This window comes from Pleurodeles waltl, chromosome 6, assembly GCF_031143425.1.
Source record: "Pleurodeles waltl isolate 20211129_DDA chromosome 6, aPleWal1.hap1.20221129, whole genome shotgun sequence".
Taxonomy (NCBI): domain Eukaryota; kingdom Metazoa; phylum Chordata; class Amphibia; order Caudata; family Salamandridae; genus Pleurodeles; species Pleurodeles waltl.
The window spans coordinates 1,067,619,040-1,067,633,331 of record NC_090445.1 but is presented as its reverse complement, the minus strand read 5'-3'; the positions used below and the strand labels follow the sequence as shown (position 1 = coordinate 1,067,633,331).

General features: G+C 43.3%; 1 protein-coding gene across 13 annotated transcripts in view; it reads left to right on the top strand.

Annotated features, from left to right (window-relative positions):
- EIF4G3 (eukaryotic translation initiation factor 4 gamma 3) overlaps nt 1-14,292 on the top strand; it is a 906,783-nt gene that overhangs the window by 707,838 nt on the left and 184,653 nt on the right. The gene's annotated exons all lie outside the window — the stretch shown is intronic.

Below are 14,292 nucleotides of genomic sequence, written 5' to 3'. Positions count from 1 at the left end.
CTGCTTTTGTAGGCCTGTTCTGCAATCAGAGACTGACTTTAAACCTCCCCCATCAACCAGTCACACAAATCTAGTTCTTGCGTGCCATCTCGAACACCCACCTGGAGAAGGTCTTCTCTTTCGTAGAGAGAGAGTGTTACGAAATGCAAATAGCAGTGGCATTTTGCTGCAAGATAACAATCTTGGTCTGAACATTGAAGCCTTTGTGAGGTCCTAGGGTTGTCTTGGATCAGACTAATACCCTTCAGCAGGCTCGGGTTGAGACCTATATAACAAGAGCTGCATGGTCAGTGGAAGCAAGCAACTGGCTCTTGAACAATATAGTGTAAGTTGCAAGTAAGCTAAAGGTGACTTTGCTTTGGTTGTTTCAATCAATATTACACAGAAGACGTCCCTTCCTATCAACAATCTACAGGAAAATAATGAAGACAAATGTGTCAATGGAGTGCCCTCAAGCAAGAACTGTCAACAAAAGGATTCTGTTTAGACTCAGAAAATTATCTACGCGTAAATGTCCTGGAGTCTCGGCCATTTGACTGGGCCTGTAATCTTTGCTCCCCAGGCTATGGGACAAGCTGTGTTGATCAGGACTGACAGCATGACCTTTATGTTTTACATAGCAAAACAAGCAGGCACAAGGTACAGTTCTCTGTCTGAATAGACACAAATATTGTGATAAATGAAGTGAACATTGCAGTAGAGCATCTCCTAGGGTTCTCGAATGACCAACATATGCACTCAGCAGTGCACTTGCAGATTGCCACAGGTGGAACTATATCAGGACCAATTGGAATACATCTTTTGGAAATATCGTCAGCCAACCCATTGGGTACCTATACGTGCTTGAGCTGGCCAGGGGTGGTCTCAAATACTTATCAATCACTGTTCACTTGATAGCAGTTCAAGATTACAGAGGAACGAAGACACTTACTCATCTTTCCAAAGCAAATTCTGAATCCGTTCCTGAAAGGACTTTTGAGAGCGTTTGCACAGATTAAGTGCTCTCCAGTACCTCAGGAACTAAGTACTTTGTTGAGTCAAATTATGCTGCCTCCTTTTGGACTGATCCATAGAGTGTACCTGAAATTAGTTTCAATGAAGACTGCCTTTCTTCTTGCTCTCACCTCAACAAGGAGGGCCTGAGAGTTCTGTACATTTACTGAGCTGTGCCTTCGATTTCCAAGGGCAAAGTAATCTTGTGTACCAATCCAACGTTTATGCCAAAAGTCTTGACTCACTTCCACTTGAATCTTTTATCCTTCACTCTTTCTTTCCTAGCTAATCCATGTCTGCAGAAAGATCCTTGCTCTTACTGGATGTCTGCAGGTGCATCAGGTTCTAATTGGACAAGGTTAAGGGCCCCAGTTCTTCATATCGACTATTTTAAGCCATCGGCTACCCAGGAAGGTGCTGCCTACTATTCAAAAAATGGCATGACAACAACACCTGAACTCTTTAATATGGAGTGCCTTTAGAATACACTTGCAATGTAATCATGTGGAAAAGCAGGCAAACTTACACCAAGCATTACTGCCTAGACAGCTCAATGTTAATCGGTTCAAGCAGTTCTATGCACCCTGTTACAAAAAGGTCAGCTTGCTCCCTTCCTTATTCAAATTTTATATACTGCTAGCTCTTCTGATCCAAGACTGAGGAATATTTGAAAGGACCGGTGCTGGACAAGAAACTAGTTACTTACCTGGAACTCTGTTTCTTCAGGGTTGGTACCTTGCATAAGTTCACATGCAACTTTTCTTCCTTCCTCAATCAGGGGCTTACATCATCAAATATACCCTTCACACTGGTACTATGAAATCTAAGTTGTGGTGGACTCTACGACAGTAGAGAGCTTATCATTTTCACCTCACTGGCTAAAAATCATTTTCCTTCAAACAAGAGTGGATATGCTGCTAAACATCCACTTTTGGGTCTATGGCCATTTTAACACTGTGTACTGTGATTTAAAGTTGTCAGGATTTTCAGCCCAGTTATGAGGAATGATTAAAGCATGTGAATCGATTAAAGATAATAACACCGGAGAACTGGAGTAACTAATTTAGTACTTTCGTTTTCACATCCATTATTTTTCAGTTCGGAAAACAATAATTCTTTAACTTCTTGTGGTGACAGTTGACCGACCAAACTGTCTTATTTAACCAGTAGTACCCACCACACTGTACTGTTTACCTGGGCTGCTATACATATCATATTAAAGAAGACAATCTCTGAAGTACCAACTCCATTATTACTCAGATTACCTGTTTAAAATGCATTTCCAATTTAAAAACAGAAATGGAAGGAGGAGTCTAACTTTTAGCAGCTGTACTGGTCATGTACAATATTCTGTATCTGTGTATCAAATTTTTACTCCTGGTAGTTTGAGGAATTCATTCAGTCCAGCTTTTATTCATCATAACAGATGCACACTGCGAAAAGAAATAGCCTTTTAGACCATGTGCTTCTTGTGGGCTCAAGAAGATCTTATTTAATAACCAGCTGAAAAATGCATGTATTGTCTTCACCCAGCCGGTGTGCACCAAGACGTCTGAATGTGCCACAATTTTTCAATTACAGTTTTCAGTAAGAGGGAGAGGCGCAATAGATTTCTCCAGTGAGAAGGGAGATACTTAGAAGATGAGTCCTTGCAGCATACATCCACCTCCTTCTTGCAATAAATCCCAGAGGATTTGTCGAGGAATCAAGTCAAGTCCAGGACAACCTTTTGCTTACTTAATTTCTCTGTAACCCTACTCAGCTTCTCGTAAACCAAAAAATTAATTATGAATGACCTCTTTACAAGGGCCCTGTCATTGGGTTATAGGTATGCAACATTGTTGTCAACCACATCCTTGTCCGTGTCCATCTCATCATTGACTATCATCAGTGAAATACTCATCAGGGTGAGGCTCATTGACCATGCTATAACCTTAATCACAATCGTCCATAAGATCACCATAAAGCACCACTTTGCCAATGACAAAACTAATTTTTGCCAAGTTCTTGTCACTAACAGACTTTCTCATCATTGATGGATTTACTTTGATCATACTTGTCAACGACACCCGTAGTCTCCTCTGAGCCTGAGTCAGGTGATGTCTTCTTTCCTGCTTGCTTGGGTATTTCCAATTAAGATACCAGCTGAACTACCCATTCAAATGCTTGGCGCTGACCGACTACTTGGATATACAGGATCTGTCCCTTCTGAGCAGATGAAGTCAGACATATGTTTTGAACCTGATGATAAATCACAGCCAGATGTTAATTTGTACTCCACTGAGGACTAGAAGGATTAATATGATGTCCTAATAGAGGAGTTTGAAGATAGTTTTCTCCCAGGTGCGCGTCACCTTCTGCAGGAGCCCTATAAGCACCCTGATTGTACTTTCACAGGAATGGTTCTAGTTGATTTAATCAAATCCCTGCAACTAAAATGCAGCCATTCTACAAAATAGTCCAGAATCATTATCTCAAAAATTACACCTTTTTACTCTTCCTACCTTGAATGGCTTGAGGTTGCAGCTTCCTCCCATTGCCAGCTATTCCCTTGTACCTATAGCAAATACATTTGGGACAGCCATGGTAATGAGGTATAAGTCCCACCCAAGTTACTACTCTAGAGTGAAAAAGCATCACAAGACAATGAATAAGATGATCAAGGCTCTGTCTCAAAGCCCACCTGGAGCACCCTTTTCAGATCACTTCCAGGCAGATTCAGTTTGCCCATGACCATTAAAATGGATCACGTTAAGGAAAAACCAAGAAAGTCAGTAAACTACATCCCATTGTCAGATTTCCTATGGCAGGATTGCTGTTTAGTAATGAAAATACCAGCATCTTCAATAGTAGTGGTAGTCAAATTGGAAATAAGATGGAAATAAGATGCAAGGGTTCCTTTTGGCCCTTCATATTTCATTAGACACCCACAGGCAAACTCTTATCACCTCAACTACGGTTAGATGCCTGAAAAACTCATCGATTCCCTGCTCATTGCCACCCTTTCTGGAGGTAAACTACATCAATGCTGTGGAAACAAGATTAATTTCATTTTGGCAACTCTATTTACATGATTAAATACATCAAAAATTCTGCTATATTTAATCGCCTGATTTTTTTAGACCTAATCATAGACTATGTAAAAGCAGAAGCTAAGAAAGTAATCAAAGGAGACCAGGTGTATTTTGCGTTAATGAGCAACACAACCATGCAGATTGCAGCATCATATCTTCAGCTGCTGGCAAATGGTGCAACACTCCAAAGATAGGATTAACTGAGAAAAAGCACTTTTATCTGAAAATTCAATCCCACATCATAGATGTGACATACGTTGATCTAGCACTTAATGACTACGATTTACATAATGTCCCCTAAAGAATCAAGACAAACACAAACAGAATGAGTATTAATATCTTTACAAATGAGAGAAGATTTTTTTGAAGGTGTAGTCCTAATTGTGCAGGACAGCCCTCTTCCACCCCTACCAGCAGTACGCACTAGGATCGCAGTCTCCCAGCTGAACCTCCAAGATTAGAAGGTGCACCCATTGACTTGAAGCTGGGGCTTTTGCTGTGGTTTGACAGGATGTCTCTCCTGAAAATATCAGAGTTTATGCAATGTCGATCCTGCACCAAACATATATTACTCTTGACCATGTCAGCATCTCTCTTTGGTGTCTCATTCCCAAACTCAACTCCAGGTTGTGCAATAAGTGTGGGTGTGGGCGTGTGCGTGCTAAGGCAATCAAGAAGTAGGATGCAAAGCTTTTCATGTTGTGGTCCCAAGAGAAACACAGGTCAACATCAATCCAGGTCCATGCCCAGCACTAGAGCCTGCTCCAGCTCACCTTTGACAAGCACTACTTCAAAGTAGGCCACTTTCAAGAACCAAGGACATGTTCTCCAGGAAGAAACACACGGAACACCCCAAGAAGAACTCGCCAACCTATGTTACTCCTAATCCAGGGGTGGGGTTTCCAGTCAGTGGATTTGTTCCTTGACATCAGCCTCAGTGTCTTCCTCTGGGCCAGTTGGGTGGAGATGGTACTGCTATATTCATCCATTTTCCAGGCCCAGAGCCTCCAGTTCCATTTCCCTGGCTTTCAGGCTTCAGCTCTGGACCCCTGTATCCAGCCACTGGTGCTGACACGACAGAAATTATTGCTTTCACCAAGACTCTACTTGTCATTTTCTGCTCCTCCCCAGTTCCCGCTGGTGTGGCGTTGGGCCCCAAAGATACCCACCACCGAGTCCATGCATGGCATTAGTCATCCCCACTCAGTTCTAGTGACAGCTAAACCTCCACAGTGAATGCTTTACCAGTCACCCCAATGCCAGCGCTGTATCCAATGCCACTGGCTCCAATTTTGGATTTGTTACTAAAAGTGAAAATTCCCCGGAGAATAAGGGGTCACCCTGGTCAGATTGAGATGCAGGGCACAGCAGTTAATTGCATAGGAACCCCCTTACAAGCCTATGCCTTGTGAAGAGTATTGTGGCAGGTTTTATGGCCTTTTTGGCTCCGATTCAGGCTCTGTTAAGAAGCCAGTTTGGTTTATCACAACAGTGGAAGCAGTGAGGTGGGCTAGGTTCTTAAACCTTCCCCCTCCTTCCCCCACCCCAACAAGCATTGACTGTGCAGAATGCTAGTGGCCTGCATCGTCATCTGATGTGAGTATGGATTGTCCTGTGGGAGTCCAACGGAGAAAGCGACTTTGACACCTCATTCGCATCTGTTCTATGCAAAGCCACAGCTGGTGTTGGATCACCTACAGACCACAGTTCCTGTGCTCTTGGACCTGGAGTTTTCCATCAGTCTTCTCAAATCGCACCTCCAGGCCTCCCTATGTATCCTCTTTATTGGAGCGGAGCACGATACCGTCGCCTTAAAGCTTCCCACTTCCCTGGCAAGTGCAGGAGATTCAAGCCATAATCCTGATGTTTTGGGAGGGAAGCTATTCTTCTGACCTTAAAAACCCTGCACATTTTGCATCCACTCATCTCCCTCACTCACTCAGTGGTGCCTGTACTTCCAGTGGCCCCAGCACTGTAGAGTCCTGAGGAAACAATTTATATTTCCCTGGAAGGGGCTCAAGACGTTCAGTGGTGGCTGGAGACTGAGGCCTTACATGCGTGTAGCCCTTCTGCGTTCCACCATCATTGGCCACAGGGGTACATGATGCCACTTCTTTCGGTTGGGGCAGTCATCTAGATGCACTGAAGGTAAGGGGCATGTGGTCTTTCATGGAGTACAAATCTCACATGACTCTGCTCAAGTTTTGAGGTATTCTGCTGGCCCGCCAGACGTTCTTGCCTTCCATCATTGTTCAGGAAGTGCAGATCCTGGAAAACAATCTGACCGCAAAGTGATACCCCCAACAAGAACAGTGATGTTGGGATAAGCCCTTTCTTCCTAGAAGCTCAGAAGTTGTTGTCTTAGGTTTAGGCTCACAGTGTTTAGATGGTTATGAATCATTTCTTGGGCTCTCTGAACATAAAAACAATCTCATTCAGTGTCATCTTGCTGGTCACAAGCACTGTCTTCACCCTTAGGTGGTTTAGTTCATTTTGGCCCTCAGGGGTACCCTTACAGTAGACCCTTTGCCACTCACGGGAGCACACACTGTCCTCAATGCTGTGCCCTACATTTCTTCCTGCAAGAAACCTGTGAGATGCTTGCGTCTGAGAGGGGACCTCTTTCTCCGCTACACAGTTCCTCCTCTGCCTCTGATTCTTTGGCTCCAAAGGAAGCCTTTGTCAGGACCGTGTGTAGAGGCTCTTGATGAATCTGGACTAGCTGTGCAGAATGTGGTAGTCTGATCTGCACCACTGGTCCCTATGGTCTCTTCTGCTGAAGTAGACCTCTTTCACAGTGGTCAGGGAATTTTGTCACACCGCTGGATTGCTCCACCTTAATTCCTGTAGATTGAGCAGGGCAATCTGATTTCATGCCTACTGAGGTGTGGTGGATGTGATTTTCACAGCCGCTCTCCTCTCTGACCATTGGTTCTCTTTTGGTATGCTGAGGCATACGTTAACCCCCCTCAAACAAGTTTATATAATGTTGCACTTTGTGATTTTCTTGCCCTGGCAAAGCTTTGCTTTGGGCACTATTAAGAGCGGTTTGTGAGCTCTTTTCACTTTTTCTTGTTTGCTAGAATAACCACCCTTTGCCTCCATCTTTATTTTTTCGGGAAATGTTGGCCTACAGGTTTTTTTTCTTCGTGCTTTGTTTCACCTCAGTTGGACTGTAACCTAGTGCTCCTATTACTAATGGGCTCTCCCTTCAAGGCCACACACAGTTGTCCTTTACTACCACTTACTTTAAAGGCTGTGTTCTTGATTGTCATTACCTCTTCTCCACGTACTGGTGGCTGCAGGATTTTTCTGTTAGTCCTGATTATATTATTTCTTCTAGACAAACAGGTCCTTTGGGCGAAGGCTTCCTTCTTGCCAAAAGTGGTCACAGTGCTCGACATAGGTTATTGCATCATCCTGCAGACATTCTACCTGCCTCTTCTTCCCACTTAAGAGTAGAGCCTGCATCCCCTGAATCTGTGCCGGGTTCTCAGTTTTCACATTGCCAGGATCCACAGATGCCAGATTTATGATCAGCTTTCCCTTGACTGTGCTAATTCTAAAAAGGCAAGGCGATTCCAAAGCATATAATTTTCTGACAGATCATAGTATACATCAGAATCTGCTATACTCTTGCCAAGAACAAGGCTTGTAAGAGCTTCGGGGCCTATTCCACCAGGGTATGATGGTCACTAAACATTCAAAACATCTTAATGTATGAAAGATACCATTACAAACACTGGAGAACAAGAGTATTATCTATGTGAAATTAAAACTGGAAGAAAATATATTCAGAGAACATATGTAATCACCTAAACAGGTAAGAATTTTCTGTGTCCCTTTCCTTCTCATCACCTACTATGTGGTGGCACTGATGTAAGTCAACTTCCTAAACCACTATTGCATGGTAAATCTTTTCCTCCGTTCAATACTGGTATGAATTGCACATATCTGCTCTTTCCCAAGATCATTTGTGCACAGTTTACCAAGGCTAATGCTATATCTGTGGTACTCTCCTGGCATGCGCCTATCAAACACATCTGCAGGGTAACTGTGTCATGCCAGTATGGCAACGTAGATGCCTCTACACAGTGTGGTGTACCTCTCAGCAAGGAAAAGAGCTACTATAATATCTTGGGTGCTTGGCTGTCTAATGGTCTCATTTTCATTATTCTTTGGTATTTTGGTCCATGGGTGAGCACAGAAAACAGTGAGGAGGCAGGAGTCACTTTTTTGTGTTACTCATTACTCTGTCTAGGCCATGGGTACTCAAAACACTTTCCAAGGGGCCACAAAGTGTGGTATGCACTGATGCCAGCAGGGCTTTGTGAGGAGAGTGGTTAAGGTAGACACTATTGTTAACTTGGGAGATTAAAGTGCAAAAAAGAAAGTAACTTGATTGTGTAATTCTGTTTCATGCCAATTCAATAATTTGAAACCACAAAACCTGGAATCAATCCTGGCTTCTCCACTTGACCAAATTGTGTGATCCTAGACAATTGTCTAATTTCACTTTGCCTCTTTTTGTCTTCATTATTATGACATATAAATGCAGCTTGAAATACATAAGTTTGGGATATGTGTGTAGAAACCCTTTTCTTGTGTTTGATTTAATGAACTATAATGTTGTCCATGTAAAAAACCAACACAGACCACCAGAAGGGTCTGTGACAACTGACTTGCCTCTTACTTCACTATTGACATTGTTGTCAGGGTGGGAGGAGGCATGAATGTTTATACATTAATTTTTTTTAAAGCTATCAGTTTTACAAATACTTCTGAATGCACTGATATAATGTGATGTACTGAGGTGAAACACATCTGCATATTAAAGAAATATACTTTTTTGAATTTTGAAAACTATCATATCTTTCTATGGTTGTAGCAAAATGTCTTTAAAAAAACAAATGCGTTTCTGAAGTTAAGTGGTGCAGAGCATATCACATGCTGCTTCTTTTCTACTTCAGTTTAAATAAATGATTGACGTTTATTTGACATACTTAAGAATGTTACTGCTCTATCAAATAAACAGTAGACCAGTGTTGGCATTCTGATGAGGGCCGCATGTGAAGGTCATGAGGGTCGCATGCAGCTCCCGGACCGTACTGTGAGTATCACTAGTCTAGGGTGCCTTCAATTCCAGACATCCTATTGCAAACTCCTTCATAACAGCCTACTATTCTCTTTTACAAACTATAAGACCAGTAAACCCAGAACTGATGAGGCTGCATGTTAATGAGGTTGTGGTGACTTGCCCCACTCATGGATCCTACCAAGTTACTTACAGCTTTGTTTGCAGCCTTAAGATGCATTTTGTCCTCCACATAGGGGGTGGCAGGCCTCCTTATAAGAGCTTTGGTTTGCTCTGCATACATCCTCCATCTAGTGTTGGGTCTAGAAGATTGCAAGTTGTTTTTGTTCTGAAAAGTCTTTTGTGTCACAAAGTATCGTGACTCCTCCTTTTGCTGGTAATGCGCATGGGCATCGACTCCATCTTAAGATTGTTCACTTCCGCTGTCAGGTCCGGTTATGGTTTTTAGTGTACTCCAGTTCAAGTCTGTATTAGGCCTTTTTTCAATTCGGGAAACCTCCATTCTGTCTGTATTGTTATCGAATGCAGTACTTCTTTTCCCTTGCATTCCAGGATCGAAGAAAATGTTATTCCAGTCGACTCGTCTTGATCAAGGCCCTTGGGCCGTGATTTTCTACATTCCACAACTCGGAGAATGAAATCCTGATGGAACGGAGACCCTTCCATTTCTGTCCGAAGTGTCATTCGAAATTTCAGAGGACAGATCTCCACGAGGGTTGCAACCCCTGTCTATGGTCAGAGCATTGAGAAGAAGGCTGTGAAGCTTGCCTGTCTTTCAGGTCAAAAAAGACTTCGTGATCGGAGAGCTCGTCGTAGTGAGATGCAGTGGCAAAATTTTGACGAGAGACACAGTTACCGTATCCAGGACACCATGTCAGACACAAAGCAGAAGCAGGAACTTCAGGAGGTTTCCACTGCTGAGTAGGAGGCTTTATCCATTCAAGACTCAGACTCAGAAGCTGACATCACGCTAGAGATGCAGGGAATTCCATCAGGCCAACCAACTGTGAGTAAGCCTTCCCCCGCTCCCATAAAAAAAAATATATATATATTGAATAAAAGGCTATCGACCGCCATTGCTCTTGGACCATGGCAGGCATCAGCAAACTGTATCGGGATGCCCCACCTTCAGGCTCGACACCGAAACCAAAACATAAGCCTTCCATCTTGGTACCGACTCGAAAACCACCAACCTCAGTACCAAAACCTTCTACATCACATTTGGCACCAACTGCTTCTGCACCAAAGAGACTTACTACCTTGGCACCAACTATTTCATCACCAAAAGTAAAGAGCATTTCTGCATCTAAGAAACTCTCTCAATGCAGCCTCGGAGGCGATAACATCCTCTGGGCCAATTCTTCACAAAATAAGCAACAGCTTCATGCCAAGCAGTCACAGCTGCATATACAACCACACACAATGAGAGTGCTGGTTAAAGTGGTGGTTACTACCCCAGTTAAGAGACAACATTCCTTCGAAGAGGCTGTTGAACCACCAACCTTTCCAGTTAAACAGCGGAGAATGTTAAAGGACTTGGCAGATATCCATCTACCTTTACCTATTTCTACACCACAAGTTACTCCACCACTAACGTCTTCTCCACAATCTCCTGGGTAATCCTCTTGACATCTCTCCACAGAGCTCACCACATTCTTTTCACTAAACACAGGACTTAGGGGGCAACAACCTTCCCCCTACACCCAGACACAGTTGCTTGGTCTCAATATGATGTGGACACTGACATAGACACTGACACTGACCCCTGCTAAACCTTCTCCACCTGACAATCCCACTTCGTTTCAAGAACTCATTGGAAGGGCAGCCACATACCATCAGGTGCCTCTTCACAAAGAGCCCATTGAGGATTTCCTTTTTGAGACACTCGCCGCCTCACATAAATCAACACAATCCCTATCTATGTTTAAGGGCATCAGACAATATTTTCCAAGACCCTGTTAGAGCACACATTATTCCACAGGTAGAGAAAAAATACCAGGCCTCCCCACCTGACCCAGTATTTTTTTTTTTAAGGTAACAATCCCTCTGACTCCCTGGTCATGTCCAATGCCAGGAAAAGAGCAAACTCACAGTCCGTTCTGGATGCTCCACCTCTTGATAGAGAAAGTAAGGTTATAGATGCTTCTGGCGAATGTGTCGCTGCACAAGCGGACAATCACTGGCGAATAGTCAACACACAAGGCATACTTGCCAGATACGATCATGCCCACTGGGATGAAATGGAGGAATTTCTCCAGTACCTCCCAGAGGAGCTCAAGGAAAGAGGTCAGGAAATTCAATGAGGGACAGTTGAAGCAGGCGGTACAGCAGTCTATATTAAATGTGCCTTTTCATAAAGAACGCCTGTTCAGCCCACAGGTCGATCAGGCATTGGATCAGGCATTGGAGAAAATTAAGAAACACAATGAGGTGGAGAAGTCCATGGCGTTACAATCCCCTGCCTCCGTGTTACTTTTCGTAGGCCTCAATTTAAATCAGCCTCCAAGCCGTCTATATCCGAAGCCTCGTTATCATTTAACAAGGGACAACAACACACCATCTCACAGAGGGTTTTACAGGGGTTCCTATAGAGGTAACAACCACAGTGGTAGGGGAAAAACACCTCCCCCTCAAGCCGCATTCACTGCCACCAACCACACTACACCATGCCTTTCCTCCGATTACCGTCTTCAGTTCTTTTTACACAATTGGCAAAATATCACCATGGACCAGTGGGTGTTGGATATTATCCAATATGGTTTTTGTCTGGAGCTCAATTCCACACCTCCAAACATTCCCCCATGCACTCACAAACTCTCACAAGAACATGTCACTTTCCTCAAACAGGAAGTGCAAGCCTTATTTCTCAAAAGGGGCAATAGAGCCAGTTCCCTTACAACATCAGGGAACCAGGGTGTATTCACTATAATTTCTCATCCCCAAAAGGGACGGCTCTTTGAGACCTATATTGGATCTCAGGCCGTTAAATTATTACATCACATCAGCACACTTACATGGTCACACTTCAGGGCGTAATCCCATTGCTGCAACAAGCCATATTTTGTCAGCACTAGATCTAAAAGACGCTTACTTTCACATTCCTATATTCCCACCACATCAGAAATACCTCCGATTTGTGATAGGACGTCACTACCAATTCAAAGTGCTTCCTTTTGGAGTCACAACAGCTCCAAGGGTGTTTACAAAATGCCTCTCAGTAGTAGCTGCTCACTTGCGCAGGCAGAAAATTCATGCCTACCCATACCTAGACTGTCTCATCAAAGTCGGCAATCTCAGTCAATGATTGCATCATACCCAAGTCACAAAAGACTTACTTCATCAATTAGATTTCACCATAAAGGCCATTTCAGATACAGCCATATTTAGGGGCCATTCTAAAAACCCAGTTGGGAAAAGCATATCCAAATGCAGCAGAGATACAAAATTTCCAAATACAGCTTTCTCATTTTCGTCCCAACCACCCAGTTACAGTAAAATTAATCATGAAGCTCCGGGGGATGATGGCTTCTTGCATTGTGATATACCACCTTCACATGCGCCTGTTGCAGGAATGTGTTTCACGACAATGGTCTCAGGCACAGGGTCAATTAGAAAATCTAGTGTTGAACAGCCGCACCTTTTACACTCTGCAGTGGTGGAACAAAACCAACCTTTTAAAAGGGTGGCTATTTCAGGACCATGTTTCCCAGATCATTCTGACAATGGAAGTCTCTCAGACAGGGCGGAGTGCTTATCTACAGGACTTCACAGTCCAGAGTTTCTGGGTTCACACACATCCAGCCCTGCACATCAACTTTCTAGAGCAGCTAGCTGTTCACCTAGCACTCAAAGCCTTTGTGATTCATCTCACCAACAAGGTAGTTGTCATACGCACTGACAACATGACAACTATTTATTATGTTTAAAAACAGGGGGGGTGCATATTCTCTACAGCTGTTCTAGTCTTGCACAAACAATTTGGTATTGGGAAATTCACCACAATATATATTTGTTAGCGGAACACCTCCCAGGAAAACACAACAATTTTGCTGACCTTCTCAGCAGGATGCAACAACAAGTCCGCGAGTGGGAATTCCCCTGAGCCCTTCTCCCCTACTTTCAAAAGAGGGGATTTCCAGGCATAGACCTCTTCTCCACAAAAGAAAACACAAAATGCCCAGACTTCACATCCTGATTCCCACACCCTTAGTCCAAGGACAATGCTCTATGGATGAACTGGTCAGGGATATGCCTACGCTTTACCACTTCTCCCTCTTCTTCCATATAATGTGATTCGGAAACCTCTCACTTATTCTAGTGGCACCCACGTGGGCCAGGTAACCATGGTTTACAACTCTTAGACCTTTCAGTAGTACCACATGAGAAGCTTCCCCTCGACCTGGACCTTCTCACTCAGAATCAAGGTCAAATCAGACACCCCAGTCCCACGGAGTTGAATCTTGCAATTTGGCTCCTGAAGTCTTTGAATTTGGTTATTTAGACCTACCTCAAGAATGTATGGATATTCATAAGGAAGCTCGTAGACCAAATACTAGGGCATTTTATGCAGCAAAATAGAAAGATTTTGTGCATTTTTGCATTGTTAAAAATTGGGATCCCTTCAAGGTATCAGTCCAAAATATCCTCCTTTACCTTCTTTATTTGCAGAAGATAAACTTACCATATACTTCCACAAGACTCCACTTAGCAGCTATAGCAGCTTATCTTCAGACAACCCTTGACACTCTTCAAAATTCCTGTCATTAAAGCGTTTATGGAAGGGCTCAAAAGAGTAATACCACCAGGACTCTCTCCCCGGTGCATTCTTGGAACCTTAACGTGGTCCTCACTAGACTTGTGGGCCCACCATTTCAGCCACTTCACTCATGTCCTTTACAGTTCCTATCATGGAAATTGGCATTTTTAGTTGTCAGGACCTCCCTCAGATATGTTAGTGAGCTCTAGGCATTAACTTTGCAGTACCTTTTTTCCCCAACTACATGAGGAACAGTTGGTTCTTCGTACAACCCAAACTTTTTACCCAAAGTAGTATCTCATTTTCAAATTAATCAAACAATTGAATTGCCAGTCTTCTTTCTTCAACTAGACTTGGTTGCTGAAAGAGCTCTA